Source organism: Ipomoea triloba, chromosome 5 (assembly GCF_003576645.1).
Source record: "Ipomoea triloba cultivar NCNSP0323 chromosome 5, ASM357664v1".
NCBI classification, from domain to species: Eukaryota; Viridiplantae; Streptophyta; class Magnoliopsida; order Solanales; family Convolvulaceae; genus Ipomoea; species Ipomoea triloba.
In genome coordinates this window covers 20,114,461-20,123,338 of record NC_044920.1, presented here as the reverse complement: position 1 = coordinate 20,123,338, position 8,878 = coordinate 20,114,461, and the positions used below count along the sequence as shown (strand labels likewise).

The 8,878-nt window shown below is 32.6% G+C and overlaps 2 long non-coding RNA genes across 2 annotated transcripts; both read left to right on the top strand.

Moving 5' to 3' along the window:
- The first annotated feature begins 945 nt into the window (after positions 1 to 945).
- LOC116021010 lies at positions 946 to 2,899 on the top strand. Its single transcript, XR_004098874.1, has 2 exons — positions 946 to 1,230; positions 2,708 to 2,899. It is a non-coding gene; the product is annotated as an uncharacterized LOC116021010 (long non-coding RNA).
- Positions 2,900 to 6,369: 3,470 nt separating this feature from the next.
- On the top strand, positions 6,370 to 8,598 carry LOC116019031. The gene is made up of 2 exons (XR_004098656.1): positions 6,370 to 6,484; positions 8,420 to 8,598. It is a non-coding gene; the product is annotated as an uncharacterized LOC116019031 (long non-coding RNA).
- The last annotated feature ends 280 nt before the right edge of the window (positions 8,599 to 8,878 follow it).

Here is an 8,878-nt window from a genome sequence, read left to right as displayed (position 1 = left end):
AGATCAACACTCATAGACCTCGATATTACTCTTTACCAATGAACCAAATGCAATTCCACCTAATATCTATAGTGAAAAAACCCTAATATTAGAAATATACTAGTATTTTACCCGTGCGATGCACGGAATGAAAAGTATAAACATCAATGTTATAATTAAATTAAGTTTCAATATGTCTATGTATTCAATGTTATATTATTATAGAGATTTGTTTTACCACATATAAGAATGTTACAACATATATAAGGATGTTAATATTATTATATTGTGACTAATTTGATTAGGAGAAATAAAATATTTGAATATTTTTTGAAAATTAAAATTCTTATTTGGTACGGAGTATTAAGTTTCTACATAAAATTTAAATTTAAATTTTAATGCATTGTTTTCAAAATAAAAATAAAAATTTTTTAATGCATTTCATGAATTCGAATTTCCAAAAAAAAAAAGTCAAAACAACTGCATTTCTATTGGGCGAGCATTAGAGCCAAAAAGTTTGGCCAAAAACATCTATTTTTTTTTTATATATAAGATAAGATATATTTAAAATTATGATTAACTGATCAGTCAATTCGTTTAACTGATAGATTCAAAACAAATTATTTGTTAATCAAAATTTTACAAATCATATAAGCAATAATCGAATCAAAGTTTTTGACTTAAATAACTGTTAATCGAAATTCTTTGATTTATTCAATTAACCAAATTTTCACCAAAATTTACACACCTCCATAAACAATAAATAATTAATTCAAATAAAATCAAACTATTCTAACATAATACAAATAATTAAATTTAAACTTTTAAAGGTGGATCAAAATATAATTTCAACACATTATTAATAAACAATTATTAATCTAAATTAAATGTAAAATAAAAATAATTATCCGATTTTATTAAACAAATTTTTATACACACACCCAGACACTAACACTACCCATCTGCTCTGCCACCCTCACCCATCGAAATCCCTCAGCCGCTCACTCCACTCAACCCCTCAGCCGCTCTCTGCCTCATAGCCTCGGCATCTCCCCTCCCCGGCTAATCCCTGTGCGTCTCCGACTTTATGCCTCAGGCAAGTTTGGTTGAAGGAACTGATAGACAGCGGTCGAAGAGATGTGGGTCCGGGCCACCATCCGCGCCGGTGACTTCTTTTTCTGGCGGTGTTAAGACGGTCAAATTCTTGGCGGTGGAAGCGTCGGGCATCCGGGCGGCCTTCTACCAAGCGAGGTAAGCAGCACAATTTACTTTTTTCTTCTTCTCTCATAGTTTTGGTATATCAAAAACGATGTTTGGGATTGCATGTGTTGTTCGTCTTGTTGCTTAAGGTCGGCACTTGAATTAGGGCTAATATTGTGGGCTTAAATTGATGAACTAAATGTTGTCTAAACATCTTTGTGGCTGGGAGTAAAATGCAAATCGTTAATAATTATTACATATAACTCAAATTTTCTTTATACATGGAATTCAAAACCATTTGTAATTCAAGCATTGCCCTCAAACAACAGCCAAAGGCTCTCCATATTCATTAAATTCTTCCATTGCCCTCAAGATGAACTGGCAGCTCAATTCTTGGGGTTTGAAAAGCAGGAAATTCAAAGTTTTCTACAACTCAACTGTGATTTTCTTGAATACTCTGTTCTTTTGAAGCTAATTTCTATTTCAGCCATAATAAACAATTGTCATTCGTCTGCATGGTTTTATTTACTCATAGTATTTCATTTCGTCTTATTAACTTATTTACATTTTCTAATAATTTCTGGTTGCTGAGAATCTGATTATTGGCTTCACAATTACTCATGCAATGTAGAAGCTATGAGATAAGCCTTGATTGGTAATATGTTTTTAAGGACAGTGCTTTGAACTGATGTTATGGTTTAAATTCTTTTGGGAAATTTGTTTTTTTAAACCATAAATTCCAAAGGAATGACATGGGACAGTGTTGGTCACTTGGTCATGCTATGTTAAAGATCCCTTTTATTTTTAGGTGGTTTATTCGACACATATATGCAAAAGAGGAGCAATGTTTACGGTTTTCTTTTTAGTTAATTGCAATGGTAGCATCCATGCTTGCACAAACAGGGTAATTATGCTATTGAATTAGTACTTTTTTCTAAGTAAATATTTACCCACATTGTCATCTTCATAGTTTTCTTGTCAGCATCACTTTATCTTGAACTGCACTAATGAGAAGCGTAAGGGAGACAGTATTTGACATCATATGATAATATCTTTAAAGCATTTTAGTGGGTCTTAGACTATCATAACTGCCTTAGATGGTATTGGGATAGGATCCTCAAAGTGGAGATTTATTTTGTATACAATCAGGAAGATTTAGAATGAATTGATATATAGATATTGTCCCAACTTACAATATAAAGAATAAAGTTTTGGACTGAGTTTATTTGCAAATGTATCACAACATTCTGATGTAACAACCACTTTCCTAGCATGTACTTTTGAATGAAAATCTTGTTTGAGTAGAAAATGTTAACTGAGTTTATTTGCTAATGTAAAAAATGTATTACTGAATAACAGTTATGCTATGAAAGATTGTTTGAATATTTCAGAATCCCTAGAATGATTGTTTCATTTGTTTGATCAGTACCAAGTTGATATACTGTTAAAAATATAATGCATTTATAGTATTATTATTTATCAAATTTATTAAAATGTTAACAGTAACCCCATACACTTTGGTCTGCAGGTTTTCAAAGATTAAATAAGCTGTAGCTACCATTTCTTGAAGTAAGCACAAATTAGTAGTAGATTTAAAGCTGTAAATTCAGGTATGCTCAGAACTGTACTCATATTTGCATCTATATGATTCTTCATCCTGAAGCCAATGGTTACTCATATCCATTGTGTTGGAAATTAAACAGTTGCATCTATTTCAATATATGTTCTCCTTGTCACTGTATATTTAATTTCACTTTAGATCATATAATATTCAAATATTTTAGTTTAACTTTTATTACACTTTAAATTCATGAGTTTTTTATTGACATGCAAATTGTGAAAATTAGATATTTAGTGACTGCATTGTACATACCTTTTCTTTTTAAATCATGGAGATTTGAAGGCAGCCCCAAAAAAAAGGTCATGGGTATTGTCTAGATCTACCTTTGCTTTGCTTCAAATTGAATATGACCTGAGAGAAAGAATCAACACAAAAAGTAACCAGCAGCACTATTAGTAAAGAATGAAATATCTTCATCCTCAAGTACCACGAATTTTTCAAGTGTATACCTTTCCCATCTCCATATGCTTCGGCTCCCTCTTTACCGAGTATATGCTTCTCTTCCACAGATATTTCCATTGGCTTCAATGTGATCTGGAAACGGTTGTTGAGTAGGCTCTGGACGTTTCCCTTGCAGGCTCTAACTCTACGCTGCTTCCTCTCCGGAGAGATTCGGTCATCAGTCAGCACAGCATTTCAATTTTTGTCGATGGTTAGACTTATTTATAGTGTTATGTTTAAGCAGCATTCATTTTAAAATTAATATTTAGTCTTGAAGATACCAACAGCCATCTTCCATTTATATTTATTATGTACTGAATATCTGATATTCAAAAACAATTCTTATATGTAAAAGTAACTTTTAATATTTCAAGACATTTAAATCCCAATGTATTTAATGAATTCGAATTCCAAAAAAAAAGCCCATTTAAATCCTAATGTATTTAATGAATTCGAATACCAAAAACAAAACACCCAAAACGACTGTGTTTTTATTGGGCGGGAATTGGAGCCAAAAATTTTGGCCAAAAACATCTTGCTTTTTTATATATAGGATATAGGATAGGATAGGATGATATGACTAGATAAGCAAAACTCTTCATAAGGGAAAACAAAATATAAGATAACCAAGCACACACCTCAATAACACAACATTCTAATGCACAAACCACATCCCACATCAATCCAAAAGAATGGTTGATTTGAAATGGTAATAATAATATATTATCATCTAATCTTTCAAAATATTAATTTTTCAAATATAAAAAATAATCATTATGATAATAACTAATACTACCAAAATATCTCATATTTAATTTGTAGTAATTAATTTTCAATTATTTTCAAATATGATAACAATTAATATTATCTAAAATATCTCATATTTTATTTGGTAATATAATTTCAGTTATCACATATAATATTTTTCAAATATGATAATAACTAATATAACATAAAATATCTCATATTTTATTCGGTAATATAATTCTATGAGTTAATTCCACCAAAGGTCCCTTGTCTTTGGTGGCAATTTTAATTTTAGTCTCAGACTATCGTTTTTGCCATTTAACATCCCAGACTATTTTTTTTGGACACTTTTAGTCATTTTCGTGATTTTTCCTATTTTTAGTAAGGCAATTTTGTCTCTTCATATATATTCTTTTTTATTTAACCAGTTTTCACCGGTTTAATTAGGTTAGGTGAAGTAGATCGATTCTTCTAATTATAATATTCAATCCACAAATCCCTAGCGTACGCAACTTCATTTGCTTAAGTTCAAGGCTTCATCATCCTCCTTCACCCAGCGGGGAACGAGATCGTACAACGCTACTATAGAGGATAGCAAAGGGGAAATTTGTTGCCCTAAATCTCTAGTTCCAAATCTCTAAATCCCTAAAGGAGTTTGCAATCGATAAAAATGAATTATTTGTCGCCCCAAATCTCTCGTTGGAAGAAACTGATGGATAGCGAAGGACATGGTGGAGAGTTCAATACTGGTATGTACAAATTCTATGGTGGATGGGGTTTCTATCGTATGTTATTATTCTGCGGTGTGCATCTTAAATACAGTGTATTGAATTTATATATCATCAGAATTTTAAGAAAATGTTACACTGATAAACTAAAGACAAAATATTTTGCAGTCTTGAAACTTCTTGGAACTTCATGGATTTGGCAGAAAGAAGATATGAGAAATTAGGTGTAAAAACTCCAAAAGCCATTTCATCATAATAGAGTTTTCTTTCATTCGATTATGGTCTCCATTCGATGTTTTGAGTACGTTAGGGATTTGTGGATTGAATCTAATAATTAGAAGAACCGGTCTGCTTAACCTAACCTAATTAAATCAGTGAAAATCGGTTAAATAAAAAAAATATGAAGAGACAAAATTACCCTTACTAAAAATAGGAAAAGTCATGAGAAGGACTAAAAGTGTCCAAAAAATAATAGTCTGGGATGTTAAATGGCAAAAACAATAGTCTGGGACTAAAATTGGAATTGACACCAAAGACAAAGGACCTTTGGTGGAATTAACTCATAATTCTAATTATCACATATAATATTTTGAAAATATAAAACTACCAAAATTATTTAAAAATAATTGGTAATATTCTAATATTATTTTCTTGCCATGTCTCCCACTAGAGCAAACCGCCGGTTTCCGATCAGCTTTCTTGCAATATCCACCGGCCGCAACACTAAGGAAAGAAATGCAAGATCATTTTGAAAACAAAATCTCCTTTTTCTTTGAAAAATATCATATATTGTTCGCAAATCGGAGATGCATGCATGCAACGAATTCATAAACTCTTTGCATTTTCTTTTATTATTATAATAATAATATATCTCATATATTATTATATAAATATAATAAAAATATAATATAAGCAAATGCAAACCAGGGAAGATCACCGAAAACGAAAACTGATTTTCTTTTATTATTATAATAATATATCTTATATATTATTATATAATAAAAATATAATATAATAATCAAATTATTATATTAACTAATTAACCGAAGAATTATTTTGATCAAACATCAAAAGCCACAAATTAATCTAGCATAAAATCATTAGAAAAAGTCCGACTCTTGATGCCACTGTTAGAAAAATTCATACATGCACAGCGAAAGCATCATATGGCTTTTTCTATGATTCTATGTAAAAGAGGGAGTTAGAAAGTTTATAAGCTTGAAGCGTGCTTTGACAGAATCAACAACTTGAACCGTCTAATTGTCCGACCTCTAGTCCATCTACCGGCCAACACGCGAGAACTCCATGAGATTTTTACGTAAAAACTCTTTTCCTGACTTATCTCTGTATCGCATCATTACTTAAGAAATAGGGCAAGGCATATATATATATATATATGATTTGGATCTGGTGAGATCACCAATTACATGAGATTGTTAGATTCTATTCTTACCATCCATTATTTTATTTCAAGGGTGCAGATTAGTTTGATTAGATGCTTTGGATTGAAACATGCGGGGGAATTTTGTATTTGTGCAACTGTGTGTATCTTTTTTCCTTTTGAGTTACCGTGATTTTCTATATTCTTATTCCTTTTGAATTTCTTTTCCGTCTTCTTTGTGCCTTTGTTATTTGCTTTCTCTGTCCACTCTTCCCACTGTTGCCTATCGTATCTCTCTCGCTCGTTCATTCGAAGGCTCCATGGTTGGTTCTTTGTCTCGGCGGTCCGAACGGCTCAGGAAAGCCACGTCTATTGGGGTGCATAAAGGTATTTTGTTTTCCTCTTTTTTTCGTTTAGTTTTCTGTTTATGTCTTCGATTGGGGTTCCTTCTTTGTATGTTTTTTTGTGCTGGGTTGGGGGAGGTTGTGCTGGTGGTAGAAACGATTGTTTGCGGTGGTTTCTGGTGGCGGGTGGGGTGGGTGGTTTCCAGGTTTAGGTGTGGGTGGTGTGTTAGTTGGGGTTAGTGGGTTGTTGTAGATGAGATTCTCCATTTTTGTGGCTTTTTTTCCCCTTTTTTTTGGGTTTTCCGGCGGGGTGGGGTTTTCGGGTATTGATTTTTTTTTTTTTTTTTAAATTTGTGTTGTTGAGGTTGTTTTTAAATGGTTTTATGTTTTTGTTAAGTATGTTATGTGTGTTTATGGTTCTTGGTTTGTTTACTGTCAAATTGATTGTTTTTTCCCTAGTTATTTATTGGTTGTTATTTTCAGTTTCTGTGTGTACGCACTTCCGTTTTTTCTTTACTAGTAGGGTCCCTATATTGTTATAATCTTGAAATATTTATTTTTCTCCTTAAATAGTGATTCTTAATGTGATTATTGAATGCTATTTAGGTAAGTTTCAATGATTATAATATTTTAGATTAAAGTGTTTAATAATTTAAAATAACATTATAATAGTAATTGATTGATTTCATGCAAATGTGATTTTGATATGAAATTAATTAATTAATTAACGGAAAGTTTTTATTTCTTATATGGAAATTTGTTTCAATATGAAGTTTATTTTAGATTGACCCAAGTTTTTATGGTATAATTAGATTATATCTTATAAAGTCACAAATTAATGCATTTTTATTTTATGTTATATATGGATTGTTTAACATGTCGATTTGGCCATGGACTTAGGACCCGTGGACTTAGGACCCGTTGAATGAATGTAATTTATTTTGGGTTTTGCTTAATTAAATTTGAGGCCTGCGTGTCAAATATATATATATATATATATATATTATAAATAAAAATCGTTGAAAGATGATGTAGTTCAGTTAGTTGATAGTAACTAAACTATCTTTTTACTTGCCCAATATAGAATTTAATTATATGGAGTTAACCGATAATAATCATATATCCCTAAAAAGTCTACCATAATTGTTGAACACAAGAATGAAGGCATTTTTGAGTGTTATACTAGCTTAGTAACAACTCTGATCCTGTAAATAGCTAGCTAGCCCATGTAATCACACATCACGTGCTGTCTTGGCTGGACGGCGAGCAGAATCCGCCGGCGGCGGAGCGGCGGATGGATGGACCTTCTTGAACATCACCGGAAAGCAACCGCCAGAAGAAGATATGTTCTTGACAGCTTGCAGGTTTCGAGTGGTATCATTATTTTCCAAAGCCTTCATGTTGTCTATCCCAATCTTCCTCGTCGCATAGGCTTCTACAAGAATCACGTTGGGGGTCCACCTGGCTTTTGCAACAAGAAAATATGGGATGGGATTGTTTAAAGGTTTTGGATGGTAAATCTAACGTTTGAGAATGTGGAGATGAGGGAGGTTGGGTATTTATAGGCAAAATTTCAGTTGTTATACTGTAGACCATGCACCATGGCTAATATTGCAGTTTTGTTGAACTGATACTGCAGTTGTATTAAAAGGGAAGTGCAGTTGCACGGAACAGAACCGTCTGGAACTGCAGTTATGTTGAACTGATACTGCAGTTGTGTTGAACGGATGAAACGGCTTCTGTTTCGCGCAACTGCAATTCTCTTTCAACACAACTGTAGTATCAATTCAACACAATTGCAGTATCAGCCATGACCATGGTACACAGTATAATTTGCGGCAAAATTTGTTCTTGGCTGACGCATTGGATGAGCTAATTAAGAAGTTCTGTGACATACAATTTTTTGATTAATATATTTGTCCGTGAATGCTTTAATTATGTTGTTTGACATTCGAACTGTGTTTTTCTTGTTGGCTAGCTGATACTTAGGTATAAAGATGGCCGGTGTCGTTATATTCAATTGTCGAGAATGAGGGGAACTTTCTGGCTATCACGTGTGCGTGTGTTACAAACCCTGCATCAGCATAGGACCATGCACGCGGCAGGAGAAACACAAGACCAACTAGCTACCAAACTAAATGACTATATCTCTACTCCTAAAATGTCTAATTCTGGCACATTCTTATTCCTGCGGGCTTTCAATTAATTTTATAAGATTAATGTGGTTAAGCAATAATGTAGGCTTCTTGGTAGGAATTGTGAGTGCTGTATAAATGGAGTATTCGGCAGCAAAGGGATTACTGAAGAAATTAACAACTTTCTTTTTGTGAACTCTGTTTCCAATGTGGACCATGGTCACAAAACGACGGCATTTTAATAAGTAGGAGAACGAAGCTCCGTGACTGATATTACAGTTCATCTAAAAAGATATTGTCTC